At 39.0% G+C, this 26,713-nt stretch overlaps 1 protein-coding gene across 5 annotated transcripts in view; it reads right to left on the minus strand.

The window, feature by feature from the left end:
• SNTG1 (syntrophin gamma 1) overlaps positions 1-5,682 on the minus strand; it is a 315,782-nt gene extending 310,100 nt beyond the window's left edge. For 3 of the 5 annotated variants that reach the window (XR_015286694.1, XM_086888383.1, XM_086888371.1), the window contains exon 1: positions 5,352-5,441. The gene's annotated coding sequence lies outside the window, so the exon portion shown is untranslated. Of the gene's footprint in view, positions 1-5,351 lie in introns of all 5 variants that reach the window. The other 2 variants (XM_086888380.1, XM_086888376.1) reach the window with 2 other exon arrangements.
• Between the last annotated feature and the right edge of the window lie 21,031 nt (positions 5,683-26,713).

Below are 26,713 nucleotides of genomic sequence, written 5' to 3' on the forward strand. Positions count from 1 at the left end.
CCCAAACCCTGTGTATAATACATATAAAATGATAGGAGGCAGAGCAAAGCTCTTTCAAGCATAATTCTAATGACTCTACTTACTTAGGGGTCAAAAGCAAGTCAAAGAAAATCAATGTCCATTTGTGTTGTTGAAGCTGAAGCATACAGTTCATTATTCAGAACTGTTAAAAGAGTCAATCAAAACATTTTGGCATATAGAGAAACTAGAAAAAGCTGGCTCACATAATTATGAATGAAGATATATTTAGCATAGCAAATGCAAAACAGCAAATCATTTTAGAAACAATTCTGTAATTAAGAATCAGTGCTTTATATTAAGGCAAATATTACCAGTTACATTAAGTATGAATATCTAAATTTATAGAGATTTTTAAATATTCTCAAGTTCTTAGTATTATACCTGTTGAAATCAATGACATTTTTACATTAAATTCAATAAAAACAGCAAAATAGTCTTTACACCAAGAAAGAATCAGAGGATACGATTACTATCACTCATGATAGCCTGTCATTTGTACAAGACGATGAAGTTCCCTTTAGTTTTTGACAGAAAGCAGAAGAAATATGAATGTCATAAATAACACTCCCATTCTCACTTCTTTATGGTCAGCTGTTTTTTAAATAAATTTAATACAAAAAGTGAAGGGGAAAAGGCATGTGTTTGGTTTTACTCAAACTGCTTTTATTCAAACTTAAATCTGAGTCTATTTGAATAATTTGACCAAAAGCAATATAAAATTTACTTAAAATATACCATTTCTAACATCTTCAACATGAAACCAAGTACACATTGAGAATGAACAAAAAATAACATAAAGCCAAAGTTTAGAATAATCTGATGAATAAATTGCACCTCATCTGGTGTTATCTCAGAAGCTTCAAGCAATGAGGACTTCAGAAGTGCTTGATGTTTAGCAACTTTAAAAGCACATTTCTGAACCAAAATCTCAACCAACCAATGAACACCCAATTCTAAGAGCCAGGAACAAACTTCATAGAGAAAAAAAGTTTGAAATTCATCCCTGTTGCAGATCAAAGACCACCTGTGGAATTGAGCAATCAATCAATTGCACCCACAGCACCCTGAAGCCATGTTCTTTCACAGACACAGTATCCATGCCAGTACTAAAGCAGTAAAGCATCAGTGCCTTCACATCAACCACATCTTACACAGGGATTTCAGTGGCTGTTGAAAAGCACCTTGTGTGCATCAGTGTGGGACTTTCACCCTACTCCAGGTTTTATTCCACACTGGGAACATCCACTGCCACCCTCTGTGCTCAGTTCCTGGCATGGGGGCCCTCCTGCTTTTCCCAGTGGAACATACAGCACAGCTTTTCACAAACCAACCATTCCTTGTCTCTGAAGTGCCTGAGTGGTACAGAAAACTGTGTCCAGCCATATCATTTATCCATGTTCTGGCCTCATGTGCAAAACCTTGATCCCATTTTATAGATCATTTGTTTATTTAATTATGGTAAATAAATAAATTACATATATTTATATATGTCAGTCAAAACTATTGCTACTCTCACATAAGTATCACAGTGACAACTTTTATGGTTTTGCCCAACATTACCAAAAATAAACCAGAGAATAGATCAGAAAATTAATCTCATCCTAAACACTCTTCTTGATTAGTTTTCCTCTACTCATTACTTTAATAAATTGAAGCGAGCAAATCCCCAGGAAACAACCAAGCGCTTGGCTGCTGCAGCACCAGATTCATCATACAACAGAGTGTTCCACCTCTTTTGGCCAATTTGAGCTAATTACTGAAGATAAGGCTTAGATTCCCAAATCACAGTGACAGCCACAACTGAATTGTGCAGTGGAAAAAAGCTTTGTTTCCATATCACATCGCTCCTCTTCTTCGTCAGTGGTAGACACATCACCTACTAAATCTCTCAAGATGAATAATAATTTCCTCCTTGGATAATTAAATATGTGTGTGAATTTCCCTGGACGTGTCTCCATTGCATTCCCTGGTGTTGATTATAGCTGTATCTTTGAGACATGACCTGTTCAGAGTTCTGGGGTTTTGAGGCTTTTTCTAATGTATGCTTTCTCTCTTTCCTTTGATCTGCAACAGGAATGCAGAAAATCCAGGTTGGCCACAACTACAGTAAGGCTTTCTGACTCTCCATTATGGCAGATGAAACTCTGAGCAAATGCAGAAGTTTGTCTGTGTAATCATGCTGAGCCAGTGTCACAGCGTACTGCCAGAGGTACGTGTTGATGTAGCAGACTCACGTTGGGATTCAACCCAACCACATTCTGCTTCTCTGTGGAAACATGAACTGAAAGCACAGCCATGTGAAGGGCCAAGAAACATGACAAAATCCATTTGGTGTTTCTTACCATTCACAACAACTCTTTAGCTTTTAAACAATGAATGCAAGCAGACCTGGTGATGACTACCAGAAAGAAATACTGACAGCTCAGGCACAAGGACACAGGAATGAAGAAATGGTACTTGAGCACTTCAGAGGGAAGAACTGAGAGCAGACTACAGCTCTTGTTTGTATGTCTTAATATTCAACCTAAAGTGAATAAAGAGAAATTACACACTCAACTGGGTTGGGCTGACTAGAAAAATCACATTTAATTGTTGGTGGTTTTTAATTTTGCTTTCGGTCAGTTCATGGAAGCTATGCCCAAAAAGCATGACTGAGCAGACATGAAAAAATTAGGAAAAAAAAAAATAACTTCTGAGCTTGCCCTGAAATTTCTGAATCAAGGTCAATAATCTTCTCTAGTAAAGAAATTTACATAGAATTAATACAAAAATGCATACTGTAAAGTTGAATATAGTGTACTTTGGAAATCTTCAATTCAAATGATACAACCCAAGTGGGATACAGAACATTAAATAATATTCTAGAATTCCCTTACAGTGATTCTAGAATTCCCTTACAGTGAAGTGTGTGCTGGCCACTCCTGAATTTTTAAAATTAAGAGCTATACACATTGTAAAATAAAGTATCAACATGCAGGAAGGCTTTCTGACAAGTACTGAGTAAAAGATAAAATGTGTGAAGGTAAAGGAGGTTGATTAATATCTTAAAAGTGGATGTTTTTAATGGAGTCTTTAAAGACCTCAAGTCTTACCTTTCCCTTTCCTTCTGAGTTTTAAAGAAAAAGCAACATTTCTTTTTTTCTCAGACCTTGTGAAAACTCAGTTCTTTAGCCATGTAAAAGAGGGAAAATCTGACTGTAAGTGAAAGTATAGAGCACCATGTTCTTTAATTCAGTGATGGGGACCTTCATCAGATTATCTCATAGCTATGGGACAATACACTGCAAAAGCCAAATGATAAATCGTTAAATTATGTTTTCTTCCTCTCCAGGCAACGAGTATAGCATCTGATTAGTTTGAAGGGCTAAAAAGAAAGGAGTCTGCAATATGCATCAAAAGTGACAAAACTAATACAATTTTTAAACCCCGTTTATTCATATAATCAGGCATAAGCACTTATGCTAATTGTGGAAACCTCGAATGTAATACATAGCCCAAATGAATTCCAGATCAGTGCATGCTTCAGTGTTTCATGCTCTCCCTTGCACATGCCTAGTGAAAGCCTGCCACTCTGCAACAGAGGAAGGAATTACTACAATAGAACCATAGGCAGACTTTGCCAAAAACTATACTTTTTTCAATATGAGGCACAATAAGTGTTGTATGAGGCAGCTGAGTGTTTTAAGTAACGGATAGGTTTGCATCCCACTGTCTAGCAGTAGTTATTCTAATTGTGTTTCACAGCATCATCAGAGAGACAGAAATATGAACAAACCATGAGAACATTCTCCATAAACTGCACTGAAACAAATGACACTCCCTTCAGCCAGTTTACCTTCCACCATTATGGGAAAGGATTAGTTTATATTTCAGCTATAAACTTGAGTCAGTTCACCCTACTGACATCCCAACATCTTTTAATTTTATCATGTCAACCTTGCATCTACGTAAAAATGTGTACTTTGGTGCATAAGAAAGATCTCTTGCTGCTTAAAACTCAAACTGCATTAACCTGGGAAGCCTTGAGATTGCCACACACACCCACACACTCCTTTCAGTACAGGTCTCACTGATTAGAAAATGAAATATCAAAAACTCAGCAGGCATTTCACACACAATGGCATTTCTGCAGAAACATAAGTTTCCAACACTGCAACTTTTACTTTCGTCACTATCAGCAAGTTATTTTTCCAAGTTATTTCCAACACACATACCATGCCCAGTGCCCCTGCTGAAACTGCCACCTAAAACTGACTGAGCTCCTAGCGAAACATCAGAGCTTTGCTGTAAATCTATGTAAATACTTTTATTCTATGCTGCTTTCATGTTAGAATACAACATGCATCAAGGTCACTGTAACAGATTGCAGTTTTCAGGCTCATAGAGAAGACATTGAGGAAATCACTAAGAGCAAACTTAATTAAACATTGTCTAAAGTTCTGCCTTTCTCCCAAACCTGCCCAGAATTCACATCTCTATTCCCTGCATTTCAGAGTCAGGTCTTTTCACAGGTACGGGAAGGGAGGCAGCTTAGCTTAAACGCTATCACTGCTGGAAGGTGAAGAGAACTCGTTCTTTGCAGCGTGACAGGTCTGCTCTGAGCTCTCCGAGTTTTCAGCTAGAGATTACAGCCCCATGGGCCTCTTCCTTTGAAGTGGAGTTACTCTGAGAGCAAAATTAGTCCCCTGCCTGCAACCTGTCCTCTATACACTGAAATAAATTACAGTCAACTTTTCGTTTCATTGCCACGTCAAGTATAGCAATAAATATCCACAGGCTTAAAAGCAAACAAACAAGGCTGAACAAACCATAACCTCACAGCAAGAGCATCTCAAATAAATACACTAGGCAGGGCACAAGAAAGTTAAGGGCATAAAAATCAAAACTCTGGGTTCACTATCTGAATCCATAAGTGCGTACGAAAGGCTAACACGCATCTTGCCTCTCTCCCACAAGAAACACCGATGGAAAGAAATTAAGGGACTCCTGCGATTTAGTACGAACTCAGCAAAGAGGAGGCATTTTACATTAGGAGATGCCTGTAAGAAGGCATCATCTCTTACAGTTGCAGAAGCGGGAAGCGCTGGGACACAGAGCTGCCTTCCCGACTATGCACCGGAGCACCGCACCAGCGGGATGCCCGCGGCGGACTCCGGCGGAGTTGGAGCGGGGCTCCCCTGCAAATCCCCCGCACCTCAACCCCCGAGAACTGCTGCTGGCGCCGCCGACCATCCTGCCTCCGAACTGGGAGCAAGCGACCAGCAGCTGCAAAAAAAAAAAAAAGTCACTGGAGACGAAGGGAACGCAGCGAAAAGGAAGCAAGCGCTTACTTGCCTATACAGCACCGCCGGACGACCTCCTCGCAGCCGTGAAGCGCTGTGCCGCTCGTCCTCCTCCCACCGCTCCGTGCTAGTTCCAAAATAATTCCTCCGGGCGCCGGCACATCCCCGGGCTCAGCCGAGGAGCGCAGGGAGCCCGGCCGCCTCGCCCCCCCGCCCGGTGCCCATGGTGTCAGCCACAGCCCCGGCAACTCGCGCTCCTTCCCGCCGGCGCTACCTCGGGGCGAGCCGCCGGCTAACACGGCATCGCACCCCGGCCGCCGCCGCCGCCGGCTCGAACTCCGCCGCCGCGCTGAGGGGGAGCGTGGGGCTCCCCGCGCCCTTCCCGGAGACGGAGCGGGGGCGCCGGGCGGGGGCGTGCGGGGAGCAGCGCCGCCCCTCCGCGGCGGCGAGCGGCCAGGCGAGGCGCGGCGAGGCGAGGGGAGGCGAGGCGGCGCGGCGCCGCCACCGCGGCCGCAGCCAGGCGCGGCGATGCCGGCCCCGCCCGGGACCCCCGCCCGCCCCTCCGCCGCTCCCGGGGCGCTCCGTAACGCCGCCCCGCTGCCGGCGCCAGCAGATCCGGTGACGCGCAGCCCTCCCCCGGGCCGGCCCCCGTGCCGGAGAGGGGCGAGCGGGCGGCGAGGCGGGAGCAGCTTCTCACGGGCAGCGGCAGCTGGGACCGCCGGGTGAGCGCGACCCCCGGGCGCGCAGGGACGGCGCGGTCCCGGCCGCGGCGCCGGAGCTGCCGGACCGCCCGGGGAAGGCGGTGATTCCCCGGGCCGCGGGAGAGCCCGCGGAGCCCTCACCGCTCCTAAGGGAGCTGCGGCTGCCCGCTCACCCCGTGCCCGGCAGGAAAGTTATCCGCCCCGCTTCTGCCTCACTGAGCCTCCGCTTTTACTCAACTGCCCGGGCTGCCCTTTCTGCCAGCTGTGTGACTGGGTTTCGGCTGGCAGCTCGCCAGAGGGAACGTACATCGACCCCCCCCATATTGGGAAGAAATTTGGTGCTGGTGGTATCACTTTGCCTGGCTGGCTTGGCGCGGCAGCGGCGCTGCCTCTCCCCGCCCCGTCTCCCAGCCTCTAACCCAGAGCAGCGCTCGGCGGCGCCCACCGCCACCTGCGCGCAGCTAGCGCCGCTCTTTCGGGCTGCCTCGGACTAGGGGAGAGCCCAAAGGGAGCGAAAGGAGTGAGGGACAAGCCGCCCTGTGCCTCCCGAAAGCCCAGCGTGATCCTCGCCCTCCTGTGTCCGCACGCTGGTGCTTCCAGCAGTGCACATAGCGCCGTGCCCGCAGGCATGGCTCTTCCCGTCGGACAGCGCTGCAACGCCGCGCTCTAACGCAGCTATCAGTCACTTACAAAGGCACACCCATATATATATATATCTCTACCACATGTATGTATGTACATGTATGAACACACCCCCATACGCACAGGCGGCCGCCGCGGGGAAGCCGCATCTCCCCGCGGACGGGGCCGCCAGAAGTCGACACCTGCCACGGCGAAGGCAGGAGGAGAATTAAGGCAGCAGGAAAAAGCATCGGGAGAGAGCCCGAGGGGAGCCGCCGCCGGAGCCGCCCCTCGGCAGCGGGCTCCCCGCGGCGCTGCCGGCAGCCGGGCCCGCCGCCCGCCGGCGCTGCGGAGAGCTGCGGGCAGGGAATCCCGCGGAGCTTCTGCGCCTCCTCGGTGCCGGGGAGAGCCCGGCCGTCGCGGGGATTTTGCTAAATCCGGAGTGAGGGGAGCAGCTATGGTGTCACCCGCATCCTCTGGGGCCCCTTCCAGCTCTTGGAAGCAGAGTTTCTCTGCAGTTAGGCTGAGGATGTCAGGGAGGGTGGTGGCAATTAAAAGTCCGCTAAAAAGAGATTGAGCTTTGCTTTTCTGTAGCTCCCCCGATAGCCTTTTTCGCTTCAACTTCGTTAGGCTTCTTATCATGAAAAGTGGTTTTCACGGGCATCTTGCAGTTAAGGACTTTTATTCGACCAAGCTGGCACACACGAAAATGCTTCTGTTCCTTACTCGCTCCTTTTATAAATATTACCTTGAATAATGTGCAGTGAGCTATTGAAGGGGGAAAAGATTTAAAATGACAGCTTCACGCAAGCTAAATGCAAAGCTAAGAGAGTTGCTCTGAAGAATGAAGCTGTTGGGTTGATAAACGCATTAGAAAATGCAGTGATAAGTTTCATGCCTAATTGAACAGATTTGTACTTCAGTTCTCATCTTGAGATACAGATCTTTATCTTTCCTTGTTTCTTAGTATTGAATTGATGTCAGAGTTCTTAATAGCTACAAACTAACCAAGCTATTTGTCCTGTTGTGGCTCTATTGAAAGATTGAGTAGGTTGAACTGACGGTTCTCCTGGCAAGACTGAAAAAGTAGATTATTAAAACTATACGTTATGTGAGGGCTGGGATGATTGAAATACATGTCTGAGAATTGAAATGAGTGAAATGTAATGAACCAAAAATTAATCAAAGACAGGAGTGGAACTGTAACCCTCTTTGTTCATGCCCTGCTGAGAAACTCAGCACCCAAGAGAGAAGTTTTTTAACAAAGTGGACACAAATAATATTTTATGATCTTTTAATTATTTTGTCTAGAGTCAATCCCACACTCAAATTCCAACAGGGAAAACTTTCTCAGTTTTCACTGTCAAGGTCACCTATGGATTAATCAGTACATATCGTGTTTCCCCACGTGTAGCAAGATCTGTCATTCTTTCATGGAGACCTCCAGTTTCATTCTTTGTGTGATGATGAAGAATGGATAGCTCAAGCAAGAAAGAAAGTTTCATTTCACAAAAGGAAGCGGTTATATTTTAGTGCAATATCTTTCAAACTATTCCTACATGTATTAAAACACTTGTATGCTGTAGGTTTCATTGCCATAAGAATATGCTGAAGTTTACCAAACCAGGTGAAAAAAGTGTACAGTGTTTTTTATAATTATCAAACACATTGTGTAAAATAAGCATGTGTTCCAGTTTTACACACAATTAGAAGGTTACATTTGTGTTATATTTTTACTTCAGGCAGCACAAACACAACATAAAATGTTTACATATACAGAAATCAGATGTCAGGTAAGCTTAAGATGTAGTCAACAATGTGAAGCAACATTTATAGTCAGAGTGGGTGAGCCAGAATTGTTTTTGTGTAGTATGGAGAATTAAGAAATTTCACAGAAGAAGCTGATGGTAGATTGTCTTCATTGGCTTCTGTTTTAGATTCTTCAGCTTCAGCAGACTGACACCGCTCAAGTCACCAACAAGGATGACATGACAAAGGAGGAACAGCATTAAAAAGGGAAGAAATAGAGGCAAAGCATGAAGATAAATTGTCATTGTTTAAAAATTGTGAGAATGAAAGGAAGAATTTTACCCACCAAAGAAGTGACACCCTTGTAATGTAAAACTGTATTGACTACCTATCCACAGGAGGTCATTTGTCTTTTCTTCACTTTGCAAAATTACTACAGCATCCAGTATTTTTTTTTTTTTTTTCTTCTGAAAGTATAGCTCACTTTTATTGTGGGCAGGGATTCTGACATTTGGCAGTCAAACACTTGTGCATATGTCTGTCACACATAAGCCCCATTCTGCAAGTGCTGGGAAATAAAGATAGGAGAACTCGGGCTTTGTAAAAGTGCACAGGAAAAGAAACTACCAGGAGTAGTGGACAAGTAACATGAATATATAAGATGTTAAGATGCTTTGGGAAATAGAGAGTGTTTTTTGTCCAACATAACTGCAACATTAGATTTTCCATTCCTGTCGCAAGTCCTACCACCTCTGGGAACACATCATGGCTGATGGGCTATTAATTGATTCTGTGAGAACAGAATTAATCTATTTTCAATATCCACTTTTGGAAAAGACAGCAGTCAGAGTAGTAAATGTAACGCCATCAAGGAGAGGTGTCACACTTCATAGAAAGTAGATCACAGGATCATCTCTAAGCACCTTGGTACTTCCTATATCAGGGTGCAAAAGAGGAACGGATTCCCAATTTCTGATGATATTGGTTTGTTTTTCATTTCCATTCATAGACTGATAATAGTCCACAAAGCTATGTCAAAAAAAGTCTATGGACATATTCCCTCCTTTTTTCCAAACAATTAGTTTAAACTAAGCTTCAAAAAAAATACTCCAATTACCGGTTTCTGGCACCCTTATATAAAATAATGTGTCATTTGTCACCATGGCTTGTAATCTGAAAATATGACTGGGGAAATGATGGAAACCAAAATAGCCTTTTACAGTCTGTAGGTGGCAAAAAAATTCTGCAGCTATATTCCATAATATTCCTTGCTGTCGTGATTTTTTCCTCAAAGCTCTTCTCAATCCACTTAAAACTTCACTCACATGGGCCCAAAGAGAGACATGGGGGTTTGTTCAGATTGTAACCAAATATAGTTATACATTAAAATCTCTCTTTTTACATGTAAACAGGATATTAGCAATTCCATAAATTCCATACGACTTTTTTACTTTGAAATTCTGGGCTTTTCAAATCACCTCAAGGCTTGGAGAATTTAAACCCATATACATTGAAATCTAACAGCAGAAAATCTCAAGCAAAACTAGGAAATTCATAGTCTTTATATAATTCGTTAATCCTAAATTTTATGCTCAGCCTGTATATCATGTTCAGTACTGTTATTATTTATAGTGGTCTAAAAATGGCTTGCATCTCATTAATGGGTATTTTTAACTAGAGGAGAATTTGGATAAAATTTTAACAAAGTATTGTAACTACTCTCAAGGAAATTATCAGCATTAATCGGCCTTATTAATTATTTTTTTAGAATCAACTATCACAAATTAAAAGAGACAAGTAACAAATCATAGGCCATAAATAGTAGGAGCTAAGAAAATTATCAGTTGTCTTTTTCTGTTTTATTCTCAACCAAGAAAAAGTATTGTTTCATTCTCACATTTATCCTATTTCTTCATCAAAAGGAGATAAAATACTCCTATGTGCATTTAAAAATCAACTGTGCACACTGTAAAGTTTGAAAATGGTGGGGTTTTTTTCCATTTGGAATAAAAATAACTAATAAAAATATAATTTGAAAATAGCTAACATACATTCTGTAGGATTTATAAGTCTCCATAAGAAAACTAAAATATAAAAGATTTCTAAGGATGGGAAAGAATTTATTTCTCTTATCTTCACAATTTTTGAAATGTGAGTTAAAAGGTGAGACAGTGTAATTCAAATCTAGGATGTGGTCTTCAGATAATTTAATTGTTTAAAGTAGTTTGAAATATATGTGGGTGCAGCTATAGTTTATAAAAAAGATTGGTATGTTCCTGGCATTAAAGATCATTTGTATATACTTCAGGCAATTTTTGTGGATGGAAGTCTCAGCTCCAGAGTTGAAGCCACTTTGTGAAGTGTGGCTTAAGTACACAATTTTCCCCTTTACAGATAATCCCTTGCAGATGGGTTTTAGGACTTGGTCTGCCCAGCATCTCCAGCCTGGCCCAGGGGTGTGCCTGTGGGAGGATGAAGAGAGCAAGGACTATTTAATCAGTAAATGCTTTCAAATGGCTCAGGTTTTTTTCACGTTCGTAGCTCCCAAGGAGAAGAGATAAAAAGAAGATGCTTCCACGGCTGCCAAAGAAGTGGAGGGGTGGTTCTGCCCATGGATGAATGAGGCAAGCCTTCCCACCCTGGAGCTACCACAGCATCCCTCCAAACCTTCAATAAAAAGGACAGCTGCTTCAGCTCAGATTTTTCTCCTCAGTTCCACAGCAGCAGTGTGGTGCTCTGTGAATGAATTCAGCGTTTGCTGTAAGTGCAAGAAATGGTATCTGTAGTGCAGAGAAGGGGATGTAGGTGTCTCTTGGTGCGGGGAACGTGTTAGTGTATGTATGCTGAACTGTGCTGATACTCAGTGCATATGAAAAAGTAAGAACCTGGCCTATTTGGAATGTCCTGTAAAAACTAAGTGGTTTTCTGTCACAATGCATGAGGGTTGTATGCATGACCTGCACCTAACCCTAGGGAAACCATCTGGGCTCTGTTAGCTGTACCATTTTCTGTGGTTTCTTGCAGAAACTGACTCCAGGTCAGAGCTGTGTGACTTCACTGCCAGATCCTTTGCTGCTGAATAAATAAGAATTGCTTTTCCATCAGTCTTGAAATTTTGGGGGTTTTCCTGCCTCTCCCAGACATGGATTAGCAGCTCAACAGCTGTGAAATAATTCCCAACATCACCGTGTGCTTCTCCCGCCACTCTTGATGCCATCTGCTGAACACAGACGTGATTCTTACTCACACAGCTCCCAATAGTCCAGTCTTGTAGAGCTCTGTGACGCTGGTCTTTGCTCAGCCCTCATCTCATATTGCACAGCCTTTTCTTCTCAGCACAGCCTGTCCCTGCCTTTAGGCCATCTTGCTTTAGCTGTCTGTCAGAAAGGACACCAGCCACCAAAATGGAGATAAAGGACAATAGTAGAAATGTGATTAAAAGCATACTTTTGGTTTGGTTGTTGTTTTTCTTTTTAAGCAATCTACTTCTAGTCACAGTAAACTAATGTCAACTTCAGTGTAACACAAATTATGTAACTAGCAGAGCTTTGTACGAGTCCTATATCCATTCCTTGGAAGAAGCACACTCGGGGACTCCTCTGCCTTGATGTGCTGCTGCAGAATCAAAGCTGGGGGATTTGTAGGAGATGCATTGCAGGACACCTTCCTGCAGGATGTCAGGGTGCTGAAACCCTCGGTGGTCCCTGGGGACCATGCTGGTATAGTGACAAAGTCAGTTGCAAAGTCAGTCTGGGAAAAAAGGCTCACAGATGAGGAGAGAGTGCCCTCAGGGTGCTTGTGAATGATTCAAACAGAAAATACAGTTCACATGTACTGCACCTCTTTACTTCTGAAGTAAATCTACTCCCGGACATCCCTATCATGAAGGTTTTCTGTTCTGTAGATGTGTGTGCCAGATTATCTCTCATTACAAAAACATGAAGGCACCAAGCTGAAGCTTCAGTTCTGATACAGCATTTCCCAAGAGCTGTTGATTCCAAGGCAAAGCAAGCCATTATGCAATTCCAGCACTGTTCTGCTCACAGGAAAAACTACCCACAGCTTCTCATTCAGAAGTCATGATCACGGTTTTTTAATTAGTATAAGAAACGCACAGAATTTTTCTAATTTTTATACAGGGAAGAACATTTTGTCATGGTACCTTTGAAGTGTTCCTACTGAGAGGCATTCAGAAGCACTGAAACCTAGGAATGAATCTGGATTATCCACATCTACTTGTATTTTATGGTAATAATCTCTCTTCCAAGTGTTATCTCTCTGTAAGTATTATATATTTTTAATAATTTTTTTTCAAAAAAATAAAATAAGGGATGTAATAAATGTCTTTTTTTTTTTTCAAGTTATAAGTGAGATCTGCTAAAACTAAGAATGCCATCTGCATCCTTTGAGTCCCATATCAGTGCTCTGGTCTTGCTACTAACATTATCTTCCCTCTCCAAGAGGAAACTTCCCTGACCCAGGCAATTGCAGGAAAGCCTTTGTCACACTTGCAGACAGGAAAGAAACAAAATGAATGTAGTATATACAAATTTGAACAATCATTTTACCAATTCTTTATAAAAGGAGGAAAAATAAATGCAGAATTGCAAAAAAAAATTACAAAATAATACTGCATTTAATAACCCATTTTCATAAAAACATAATAAAACCTATTTTCTGTCCTTGATGACATGGAATTTGTTCAGATGATGAACTTCTATCTGAACCTCAATTGCTGACTTTTGCAAATTTTCTGGGTTTGTGCCCAGTAGCTATTCATTAGCTCATAAAGGCACTTTTCTTTCTTCTGCTACAAATGTGTGTGAAGAAATAATTTATTTATTCTCTTCTGTACATATTAAATTATTTTATTAGACTGTGTTTTCATAAGAGAGGTTGACTGAGAAAAAAGCCCTAAGTTTTATTTAAATGCACCAAATTAAATTATTTATTTATTTCAAAAGAGTAAATTTACTGTTAAGGATATTCTGAATCTGTTTCTCCCTTAGTAATACCTATCAAAAATGATCTGGTATTATCTGCAGATGTGATGAAAATAGCCATAATTTAATATGTACTCAAATATTAATTGCAGCTTGCTCATGATGAAAACAAACCACTTGTCAGTATGTAATAGCTGAACACTGTAGTTTTTATAGGTTAATTAGCCTTCAACATGGGTCTCAGCTTTTAAAAAGAAAGAGAAGAGTAGGCATGCATCTCTAAGCATCTTATTTCTCATTGCATATTTTGCTTGGAGACTAAGTATAAATGGGTCACAGATCTATCACAAAGTTATCAAATCCTTAGGAAAACCCATCATGGGTAGGTTTTCATGGCTATGAAATAAATACGAATACCTGTCTTTTTTTTTCAAAGTGGCAGTAGCCAATGAGTTAGATTTTTATGCTTATTGTGAATGCTTTATTCACTATTGTGAATGCTTTAAAGAAGTGTTAACTCTGTCTTTTACTTAATTTTAAAGGAAAATATTGAGTTAACATTTAGGGTTAACATTTGTTTCCCATTTTTGACTAATAGCTTGTAAAAGAAACAGAAGTAAAACCAGAGAATTTGCATGAAGTTTGATAAAAAGCTAGCAAAGTTTTAACTATATACAATACATTCATTTTATAAATTAAATATTTTTGGAATTTTTAAGTTAGGTAGGCCAAGAAATGGGGAGAAAGTTTGTTTTTATTTGGTAGGAAGTGCTGTGCTGTTGATAAAATATCTCAAAATTTTCCAGAGAAATAAAAAATTCTGCCTTAACACCTCTCTTAACATTGGTGGAAAAGTTTATGTTTTCTTCTTTAATTCAGTATAGTGAATTTTTTTCCTATCAAGATAAAAATGTAAGTATTCTCTGTTCTGATGATATCCCTTTCTTTTGATGCTTACTTCAAAACACAATTCTGTTAATCTGAGTTGGTACCACTGTTGCTCTCCACCAAAATGATAAATTTATAAATTTGATAAATGTTATTTTTTGATAAATTGGCTTTTCTGCAACAGAAGCATTACATCGAAACAAGCAAACACCTCCCTCCCCCCCCCCCAAAAAAAAATAAAATACTAATTCTTTTTATAGAAAAAATCCATGTACCAGTTTATGTACTGCTCATGCAAGGCATTATGACTGATTGACATCTGAAACCAAGATAGTATTGATGGGTGTTGATCTATATCAAAGCTTCTCTGTGCCCTTGTATCAAACTGAAGGCTGGAACAACCTCGTGCAGCAGCTCCCATACAGGAGTTGATGTACAGTTGCCAATAGCCAAATAATTTGCTTTCAACACCTGTGCTGATTAGTTTTAGAGGCTTTACATTAGCATGCTGCCTCTCTCTCTCTGCTGTGAGAAAAGATTGTTCACCTGAAGCTATTTCATGGAGAAAGAGACACATTTTGACAGACTGGAATACTGAGGAAAAAAAGGAGTCTAAGCTGAAATATGGCAATTGTCGTTATAAAGCTTATTTGTGATAAAAAGAGAGGGCTTCACATATGTAACCTATTCTTCATGTTGTTTCTGATACATCAGGTGAAAGGCACTGTCTGGTCTTTATGGTTCTCTTGTCTAAATTACGGGTTTTGCTTGTGGCTTCTTTTGGTCATGAAATGGTTTAATGCTCCTGCATCACAGAGGAAAAGCACTTAGGAGATACTCCACAGTCTCTTGTGATTAAGTACCCTATTAAAACTACAACCCAGACATGAAGATCCTGGAGAGAGAGACTCTGAAGGCTGACATTTGGAGTTAAAAAGTATCTTAGAAAAGCTCTTACATCTGTCTGGAAAACTCAGATTTATTCACATTGACTGTCCCGAACTTGATCTTCTAGCCTGAGTAATAATCCAAGATCTTTCATGAAACTGCATTCCCCCAAGCCTCCTTAATATCACTAGCTCTTAGATAATGGGGCTTAAAGTCTTAAGACACCCCAAGATCTTTTAACCCTGAGGTATTTTGCAGGCTTCACTAAGCTCCATGCTGCTCAAATAGTAACAGCTCAGATGCTGTCTTTAGGCTGTTTTCTTCCAATATTGTAGTCAGTGAATCTCTCCTGTCCACTGTTGCTCATTCAGAGTGTGAAAACATGAACATTTATTTACATATTCTATCCAGCTGTGTTTAAGTCTCCAAGAAGGAAAGAGCAATAGTACAATACAGAGCTCTTCACAGAATTGGGAATAATTATGGTAATTTTTTAATGGTGGATGGAGAGGGTCATGGGGAGCTTGTGCATGCATGCAACATACACAGTACAGGTCCCTGAAAATCAGCAATCATGGCTCTACTCTTCTGAATACAGAAAAATGCTGTAGTTGCAAAAGAACTCTGAAGTACTGATTGCTAAATGGTTAGTGTTGTTCTCACCATCTTTAATTCACATGTACATAATAAATCAAACCATTACTTCTTAAAAGAATTTGCACAACATGAAGCATAAATATCCGATGATATCTATATAAAACATTTCATAAGTGTTTCAGTGCTGAAAGCACACACATCAATTATGTACTCTCTATATTGTACATCTATGCACAAATGTCTTCCAAAATATGAAAATTCCACGTAGTGGCAAGCTGGAGATCAGGTTGGAAATGCTGAGAATATGTGGACTTGTGATTTCAAAAGTTGTGTATAAACAAATAAAAAAAGAAAATCTAGGCTGATAACTCTTATGGGCACACTCTTCACACTCTTTACCAACAATGAGAGTTGTGCTTGCAAGATCACAGCAATTCTCAAGACTGAGACTTCTCAAACTATTAGCAGAATCAAAAAAAAAAAAAAAAAAGGAAACAAAATTACTTATTCTTTTAAAACTTCCAATTACGCATTTTTAAGTATTTTTAACAACTGGTTTGTATTTATAAAATGGCTTTTAAAAGCAATATCTGTTCATCATGAGTGACACTGATGTGGTTCCATATAGGTGTGTCTTAGATGATAATTAATTCTTTGTGATTACAAACTGAATATTCATTTGGAATTGCAACTCATCTTGATTTCTGTGAGTTCATAAATTAATCTCACTAAGCTCATCAACTCTGAAAAATTAAAATTGCTACTTTTTCTCTTAGTCAGTTCTATGAAAGACTTTTATCAATTAGAAATTTTACTAAAAAACTTCAATTAGATTTCCCTATAGTAAAAATAGTACTCTTACAAACAATATGCAATGTGGTTTTTAGTGTTACAGCACTTAAGACTGAGTAAAGAAAAGAAACTTTGCTCCAAGAATATTGAGAAATTGCTGCAGTAATATTTTTTTGGCATGCTGAAAATTAAGAGGGGAAACTCATATTTACTTCTATGATTTTGATTCAAAGACTACTTGAGTCAATGGAAATTATTCTCCACTTATGCATAATTGCCTAATGGTCTGGATGAAGGAAGTATTGGTTTTCTGATCTATTTAGTTTGAGGATGAAAGACCTGGTCCCTCATTATCAGGAAGAGGGGCTTAACATGAAACCCTCACCATTTCCCTGACTTCATGCAACAGGCCTCCTGTTTCAAGAAGGTCCCATTTTACAGTCAAAATGAACGTTTCAAAAGAATTTCAATTAGCAGAAGTATCCACTTTTTATGGAGTGGTTGAAAACAAATCCCCAAACCTCTGAAGCTGCTGTGAAACAGAATTGTTGTCAGCTCTGCTATTACCCACAAAGGGCTTTGAATCAGACCCATTATCCCTTTAATCTCTTTATGTGTTTCCCATGAGCAGAGAACAAAAATGAAAACGGAAAGCTCTGTGCATCAGTGACCTAGATCAGGCTGAGTTTGTAGCTAGAACAGTAAAATATCACTGTCCAAGTTCTGCCAACAAGTGCTGGGTAACAGGGAAAATTAATACAAAAGGAAGACGTGTGGGGTGGGGAGTAAATATTTTTTTTCTTATAGAAAAATGTACTTGAAATGTATATAAGATTTTATCTCTATTTAATGGCAAACTGCGAAGATCCGGAAGAACTGCTGCTACCTTCTAGTTCTCAATATTATTTCCTAAAAGTTTACTGAAAACACTGTAAAGCAAACAAAAATATTAGCCAGCTCTGCCTTGGAACTGCTTCTGAAAGGCATGAGTAACCTTCTTCTTTCAGAAGGGGACAACATTAGTTATCCTCCGGCCAGGATGGCAGCTGCTATAATCATTCCTGTAATTTAAAGACCTGGTTTACTGACTTCTGTGTGGGGAGCACTGATAAATATCTGTGGAGGGTTTACAGACAGAAGTCTAGCAATTTGTAACACTTTTTATTCCTCAAGTTCTGAAAGAAATTTTTATGTCTTAGCTCTACATGCATACATAAACTGAGTCACTTGCGTTGGCGAATCCAGCTGTTAGATTACCTGTTAGTTTCTGGCACACAAAGCAATAACTGCAGCAATTCCTTAGGCTTAGAAGATGAAATGCTCACTTTGTGAGCTCTGGAAAATATAGTAAGTACCAGTTTCTTATTAATGATGACCAATGTGCATTTATTAATTTGCTATTTGACAGGCACAGGGAAATTAATTCAAACAGCTATAGCAAGAATATATAGCATGAATGCTATATATTCTATATATATATAATATATATATATATATATATGCTATATATCACAATAGCATTGTGATATTACCAATTCAAAACCTTTAAAACAGTGATAGTACCAATATTCATCCCTCAGATAAAGGAACTGAACATGCAGATTACTCTAGAATCACATATTACTCTAGAATCACGTTTTAATGTTCTCTTTAATATACTATAAATGATCTGGCCTTTTTTCCTTCTTTCTTCAAAATATTAACAAAATTAAAGTTGTCCTGCTGTTTTGCCTAAAAGAGTAATTTTAATTCAGATGTCAGAAGTGATATCTGTTGTCCAACAAATGAGAGAAAAACCAATATATTCCATGTCTTTTTAGAAAGAATTTGAATACCATTGAAGTCTCTGTAGATAAGGATTTTTTGTTTTGCAAAGTACAAAGAGATAATAAAACAAATGATTCAGTATCTCAGTATCTGTAGAAGATGCAATAGGAACAATAAATAAATAATATCACCAGGAGAAAAATGTTGGTTTTTTGATTATGCATTTTGCCAACAGCTTTAAGCAATATGTGTGCTATCAGAGCACATTCTTTTTCTAATGAGTAATATTGATGTCTATCATTATAAAAGCCAGTCAAGTCACACAGACAGACATGCACATGATTGCAGCTCTATACATAATTTTCATGCACATAGATGCAAAAGAAAAGAAATCTATGAATTACATAGTAACCCTACACATGTATAAAACCTTTTTGGTCCTTAAAAAAAGTATTCAACATAATATTATTCTTAGAAGATTTCTGAATTATCCTGAAGTTACACCAAGAGAAAATAAGATGAACCAAACCCCTGACTTTTTCTTTTACTGTCTTTTGGTTTAGCTTCATAAAATGGATGTTGCATTTACAAGATCTTACTGGCTCTATTTTTTTTAAAAGAAAGAAAAATGTCTCTGCAGTAGTGCTGTCAGAGACCTGTAGCAAGTGCACTTAAGCAATGTCTGAACAGCACAGCTGATGAGCATCTTTGCATGCCTGGATCCCAGCCCTCAGACACTGATCACAGATGTGATGCTGCTTCCCCTGGCCTGATCACCCACCCACTCCTTCTCACCCTTGGAGATGAGGACACAGGGGAGTAGGAGAAGGTGGTGTAATTCTGGATGTGTCTCTGTGCCTCTGATATTATCTGGGGTCCTGCTGAGCCACTCTTGTCCTGCTGTCCATTCTTGGACAATCTTCTTAAGCCCATTGGGCTCACTGGGAATTTTTCAAGCAAATACCGATCTCAAATTCTCCTTATGACAGTAGAAGTCAGACTAGAAGACATAGAAAGGAAATGTTCAGCTGAAGATAGGTGTACTTACTTTAAACCACAAGTACTCAAATGGCCTTAGAGTCCAAGAATTATCAGAGTGGTTTAAGACCAAGAATCTGTATTTGTTATGCCATATATATTAATTTTTATATTATTTTAGTAGCTCTTTTGATTTTGATAATTTACAACAAGCTTGGACTTGGGAAAAATGCTACAGAGAAACTTGGAATATATAAGTCATACTGAAAAAAAAACCATTTCAGATTCATCAGATTACAAATTTCGAATGGAAGTCTGTTCATTAAAATGTTCTTAGTAACACAATGTTAATTTTCATACAATAGAGAAGGTGGTAGAATCATTGCTGAATGATAATTAGTAATTGATCTAGTTTCAAATCCCAATGGTGCTCAGAATAGTCTGTAATGTTGCTTAATCTGTTAAAAATTGCCAAAAATAGTTTATTTGCAGGGTTTCCAAATCCCAGCAATACATACGCTATTTTCATCAAAACTCATGCATCTTCTATCTAGATATATAATTAAAACTTGAAAGATAACTCCCAACCAGTGCAACATTCTTTTAGATTTAGGCCACATCATTCTAATCACTACTTGTTATATTTCATGTCTTTTTTGACCTGATTTGATAACTGACATACTGGGATCTCAAGCTATTATATTAGTACCTCATTCCATCTTTATTAGGGAATCAAATAACTAAATGGGAGAAAATATTAAATCCAGAAAAGTCTTTTTATTAATTTATTAGCTGTGCAAAATCTTCAACTCCTGTGACCACTCATGTTTAAGAATTTTTAAAAATAAACTATGGTCTTCTCTTTTAGGACAGGTCTCTGAACAAATTCAAGTGGAACACAATTAAAAAAGAACACAGTCTGATGGATTAAAACTTCTCCAGTGCCACAGAGCTAGTTGGCTGAGCATGGCTTATGACTTTAATAATGTAACATATTCACTATTTTAATTTCAAATGCACTATTTTAATTTCTGGGAAGCTTTTTGTAGTAAGCAGCAGTCTCTAAATACTTACCCACAAGGCTGCTTACAGCAGGCTGCCTAAATTATATGAGGATAGTCTGCATCTCAGTGCACAGAAATACTCCTTTTATTAGTACAACCAATTAAAACTGAGATACTGTATGACAGCTGTGAAAATCGTTAATAATTAGAATCCAGTAAACGACTGCTGTGTCATGATTCTGATCCCTGTACAGTCATCCTCACCTTGAGAGTATTTCAAATTAAAGGAAGAAGAAAGAAGATTTGATTTGAATCCATTGCCTCTGGGAAAATGATGGTGGAAGTAAGAACACAAATGGTGTGTTTCTTCCTTGGGGACTTGTCAATAGCTGCATTACAGCCAACATTAGAACTGTCAGATAAATGAGTCATTGAGAATTCAACTTTGAGACAGGGAGCTAAGTTTTTCTGCAGATGCTGAACAGCCAATACAATCCCAAAGAGAAGTAGATGACATTAGTTATAAATGTGTATAAGCTTCTTTGCAACAAGGATGGAAGAAATCATATGAAGCCAGCTACCAAGTAGAGTGAGGTGGATGGGAAAGTGTAATTGTCTTTGGCATGAAAAGATAAGCCCTCTTGTAGCATTTTCCTCTTGTGGATTTTTATGAAGCCCTACCAAGAGCTTGAAAATACAATCCTGCAAGTCCAATACAACAGGAAGTTTTAAAGACATGTGACACCATTTCTGAACCACGATTGCTTGCATCATTAAGGTAAGAAAACCAACCAAAATTTGTAAATTTGGAGCTACAGGAGCTAAATTTTACTAATTTGGAGCTAAAATTTCACTTTTAGTAAAAGGCAAACTGTCGTCAGATTTAAGTCTGATTTAAGTCAGATTTAAGCAAACTGTCACCTCATTTAAGGTACCAAATGGTTCACTTTTGAAGTTGAATGTAATCATCTCACATTCATGTCCCTGGAACTTCTGGCATGAAGTAAACCCAAAAATACATATACAAAGTTATGTTAAATATTCATAGGTACCTACAATATGAAAAACCATTCCTTACAGCAATCCATCTTGCCAACCTCCTTTTAACTTTTTGCACAATTTATACAGCTAGCAGATCATATCAGAGGTTGATAGCAAGACCAGTTAGAACTTTAATAGGAAGAAAAAAAAATCCCATTAAAAATGTAGGAGATAATATTATTTCCCAAAAAAGGTGAGCAATAATTACTTGACAGTAAAACCCAGATTACTTGCAACTGCAGCTATATTTCACATGTCTAACTTTGAAAGCAAAATACCTCATCAGTAGACTCTGTTAACATTGTAACTATTATCCATAAGAGGTTTGAATTTCTATTTGTGAAAATAGAAATTACTTTACTATTTCCCAGACCATAAAAGCCCACCTCCCATTTCTTTGCTCTGGGCTTATATTAAGAAGAGAACAAAAATAAACATGATTATACCATTGAACATAACCAATGATTTTTAAACAAAGTCCTTGAACATCCTCTTTGGAAAGACAAGCAACTATAATTAAAGCTAAGCAGGAAAGACTTTTTCTGAGTTTCCAAAATTGAAAGCACAAGAAAAAAAAAATAATTTCAAATTACCCAAAGATGTGTAAAACCTTAGTACAGGACATAACATTTGATGCCCCACAAAGTGACTGAATATACTGAGGGGCTTTCTTGGAACTGAACTATGAGCTCAAATCTGGACAGCTTTGGATGTGATGGGAATGTGATATCAGGTGATCTGATAAACTGATGTTTTGTAAAAATAAAGCACTTAAGGATTTCAAAACCAAGTAGTCTTCATTTTTCCCTTGACAGCTATGAAAATAGAGGGTTGTGAATGCACAGTGACTTTCACTCAATTGTAAGAAACCAGTTTGTTGCTAGAGGATACGAAGTATAGTGAGGGTTCCAAGAAATCATGCATAGCCACAGAGTTTTTTTTATAAGAAGTCTTTATTTCAGGGTTTCCTCATCCCTTAAATAAGGTGTTCTGATCCAGGTTACCCTGATTGGTAGAAGGAATAACATCCCATTGGTGGGACAAGAGAGAAAACACTCTCAGAGCATCTGTGTCTGGTTTTGGGAAAGTAAAACCTTATTTACACAAACAATCCTGAGAGTGAGCAGCTCCCGAAAGACTTTCCCTTGGGAGCAATCAGCCCCTGAGAGCTTGAAATTTTAAGTTCAGAAATCCTCACCAGTGGAATGTCCACACCAGTTCATCGCGATGTTAGAAATAACAGACTTAATACCATGACAATTAGGCTGAAAAATAAATTTCTAGCTCATATCTACAGACATTACTGATCTGTGGAAAAGCATTTTATTCAGTTTCTCATCTAAAGCTGTAAAGGGATTTCCATACATATTTATTTAGCTATAAGAATCTTTTTTGTTCTTTCCAGAAACTAGCAATTAGGACTACAAAAGGCATAACAGAGTGTTGTGCTACACCTGTCTTACTCCAGCAATCCAGCTGTTCTGGTGATAATGGGTACTCAGTGTGGAGTGCCAGGGTAGAAGGCAGTCTGCAGGATGCAGGTGCTCTCATCTCACTTCTGCCTACCATCCTCTCTGTGCCCAGGAGCCCACACAGTCACCAAGGAGGTTAGGGTGAATATATCTCAAGATAGTATTGGCTTCCACAAAGAAAGAAGAAATGATCCTGACAGCACTGAGGTGTAGAAGGCAGCATCTGAGCACAGGGTAGGTTATGGCTCATTCTCTGCATCTCTCTAATTTTACAAGCAGTTTTAAACTGTCATGGTAATGAGTCCCTGTACAAGACGTTATCCTGGTGCGGGATACTGTATTTAGCTAAAGCATCTGGGTTGCACATGAAACATCAGTGTTTTCCAAAATGAAGGCGTTGAATGAAATGTATGAAAGGTGTGAAATACCACGTGGCCTTTCACAGACAACCCCTTTTGTTGCAAAAAGCAAATACTTTTGGTAACGTATTTGGTAACATCTCTTTCTGGTAACATTATAATGATTTTCTTTGTATGAAAGACTTTAGAGCATGAATGCTTGATCATCTGTGTAACATTCCATGTTACTGTCTGCTAACAATGCAAATAGCTCACTTCAACTGTGGGCCTCCAAACCAGTTAACAAAGACTCAGATTTTGGAAAACGGTGTTTTTGGAGTTTTTCCCCTCTCTCTCCAGAAACTTTTATGATTGCTTGTCACATACCTATGTTTCATTTTTATCATATGAGGATTTTGAAATTCTTTGACAAGAATGGATGTGATCTATTGCTGTGTATAGATGCTCAGATAAAAGAGAATTACTATGAGGGTAGTAAGTGTCCTGAAAATAGTCCTAAGGAAACAGATTGATTAGAAATTTTGACTTCTGCTAGCAAGCAAACAGGAAAGAGTTTGACTCATTGGTCTTAATTTTAGCACAAAGTCAGTCTATCCAGGAAAGGCAAGAGCTTTTGTGTGTAGAAGGGATGGGGGAAATAGCACAATTAAAGCACTCTCTGAAGAATAGTGATATGAATATGCTGTGGTATGCAAGATATATATGAATCAAGAATGAGAGCCAATCTGGGTGACAAGGTGAAGTAAGGTAATGTGCAGCTGATATGCCATAGAATGAAAATCTGAAATAATGATAAGTCAGTACTTAGGTATAGTCCAGATGAGCATAAAGCAACCATGAGCACTGATAAAATATCGCATACCTCATTTTATTCCAATGTTTCTCATTTTTTAAATATGTACCACCTGCTTATATTTTTCTGATTAGTTTTTCTCCTTGGAGAAAATAATAAACCAATAATACTTATGATAATAACAATAATAACAATAATAATAACAATAGTAACAACAGTATAAAGGAAAGACGGGGGAAGAAAAAAAAAAGCAGACAAGTGATGCACAATAAAATAATTTGCCAACTGCTGCCCCATGCCCAGCCCATTCCCTAACAGCAATCATCCCCAGCAAACTCCCCTCATTTTGTTTACTGAGCATGACACTCCATGGTATAGAAAATCCTTTGTCCAATTAAGATCAGCTGTCTTGGCCATGTTCCCTCACAGCTTACCTTTTCACTGGCAGAGTAAGAGATTCTGAAAAGTCCTTGACTCAAGCAGTACTTACAAACAACTGAAACTTCATTGTCTTATCAACATTATTCTCATATTAAATCTCAAACATAGCACCATAGCAGCTACCAAGAAGAAAATTAACTCTACCCCAGCCAATACCAGGACACCATTAATTTGGTAGAATATCAGAGCCTAAGAGCTCTGGAAGGACGTGGTCTTCTTCCAAGCTTCTTCATATTTTTACAGAATAGAGTACTGCAATAGTTCCTTCTTTGAATTTTTATCAGTGTATTAATATCAATGAACAGTGAGAAAAGGCACATTCTCTATCATCTGCCCTCTTTCCAGCAGCCTATAATTTTCTTTTCTCTCCAGCTCTTGTTTTTAGGTCCCAGTCCTGATATATGAGCATTAGTTGACTCCCAAACTATCTGTTGATATCAAGCAGGAGATCCTACCAAAACAAAGTCTAAGCAGGGTTTTTTTGTGAAGGTGCTTTCTACTTGGAAGTTGAGAAAACAAGTGACAGAAGTCCAGTTGCTGTGGCTGTACTCTGTCCTTGCACGCAGCACCAGGAGAGTCCTCCAGGCTCCTGGTTCACAGCATAAACACTCCACTGTTTTGGAAGATAGCACAGAGCTTGGCACATTACAGATGAAAAAAAAAACCCACACAAATAAAGAAAACTGTGTCTTAGGATAACAGTTGTACTCCTTCAAGCTCCTAGAGGACCCTCTGCCAAGCTTTTCATAGTTCAACTTCAGCTCCCAGTCCCCACAGCCTGACTGAGGATCTGCTCCTGAGATGGGTATGTGGGTATATATACGCTTTAGGATGTGGCTTCAAAGGATAATCCACAATGTGCCCCAGTGGCCACCATAAAAGTATTATAAAAAGCTTTGTAACTGATTATTTAGACCACAAACCAGTATATTTTACAGCTCTGAGTCTCTTAAAGATATTATGTTAATGATAATGATAATGACAGTGATGATATTAAGAATAATGATAATAATACATTGTATTATAATTATGGTACTAATTATATCAGTAGTAGTAGTAGTAATAATAATACTAGTACTATTGCCACTAGTAAACAATATCTTGGTTTTCTTTCCCTTTATTTCTGAGCAGGATATACATAGTAGGCTGAAGAACCCCAAGCAGACTTAAGCTTTCATTTCAAAGAGTGTTTACTCTTCATGCAGGCTTTCCTATTCCACATATTTCACTATGACTGGAATAATGTATCTTTATGATCCAGGTCATTGAATCGTTTTCCTCAAAAAAAAACTTATTTTATTTACACATCTCACTGAGGCTGTTGAATATATGCTTATTCCTGTTCGAATAACTCTGTGTTAATACAAATAAGAATATTAGGAACTTTAATAACACAAATTATTCCTAGTACTTGATTCCCCCAAGGTGACTATACACATAGTGTTCATATCATTATTTAACTCCCCAGTTACATACTATTATCCAGCAGATGGTGTAGAGTCTATCATGAGTGTGCCTGGTGTTTCCTGAAATTTGCAGCTACCTCTTGCAGTCTACTACTCATGGAATTGTTGGACAGTCCAGATTGGATGTGACCTCAAAAGATCATCTGCTCCAACCTTTCACTGGAAAAGGGGCTTAAATGAGGTTTTCAAGAACCCTATCTTTTTATCTCGCTATTCATTATTCGCATTAGTGCCCAATCATGCAGTATAAATCCTAAAAAACCGGAATTTTGTAAGCAGTATTTCTGAGTCTTGGTTGCATCCCAGATTTTGAAATATATATTAGTGTTTTGGTTTTGCTGTTGTCTGCTTAATTTTTAGTCTCAGATTATGGGAATGCCTTTGGATGGTTTGCCCTGATTGTCATAGGTAAGCAATAGCTGCAGCTCAGAATGTGAGTCCTTGACTAACATAAGTATCTAGTCACTTCACTTAATTTATATACCTAGAATTAGAGGTAACTTTGAAAACTTAAACCTTAAATCCTCAAAATTGTTTCTTTTTTTTCCTCAAATGCATTAGCATCAAACTCAATAGAGTACATAAACAACCCCTTTTAAAACATAAATTATTAAATGCTCCAGGTGAGTCAGTGTAATTCATTCTTTTAACTGCAGCAAAGTCAAATTTTCAAAATACACTGAACATATTTTAATTGGACTCTTTATGGCAATGCCAGAGGCTTTGATAAAAATTCACAACTACAAGACATAAATGACACTGATAAATTCACTGGGTGACAGGCTGAAATTAAGAACAGAGGTGAAATTTCAAAATGTGAAAGGCTTCCAAATTTGTGTCTCTATCTAGCAATAAATCCATAGTTAAAAGTAACAAATAGTATTTCCAGGATTGATGCAAAAAGAGATCA

Source organism: Cyanistes caeruleus, chromosome 1 (assembly GCF_971803275.1).
Source record: "Cyanistes caeruleus chromosome 1, bCyaCae1.hap1.1, whole genome shotgun sequence".
Classification (NCBI taxonomy): domain Eukaryota; kingdom Metazoa; phylum Chordata; class Aves; order Passeriformes; family Paridae; genus Cyanistes; species Cyanistes caeruleus.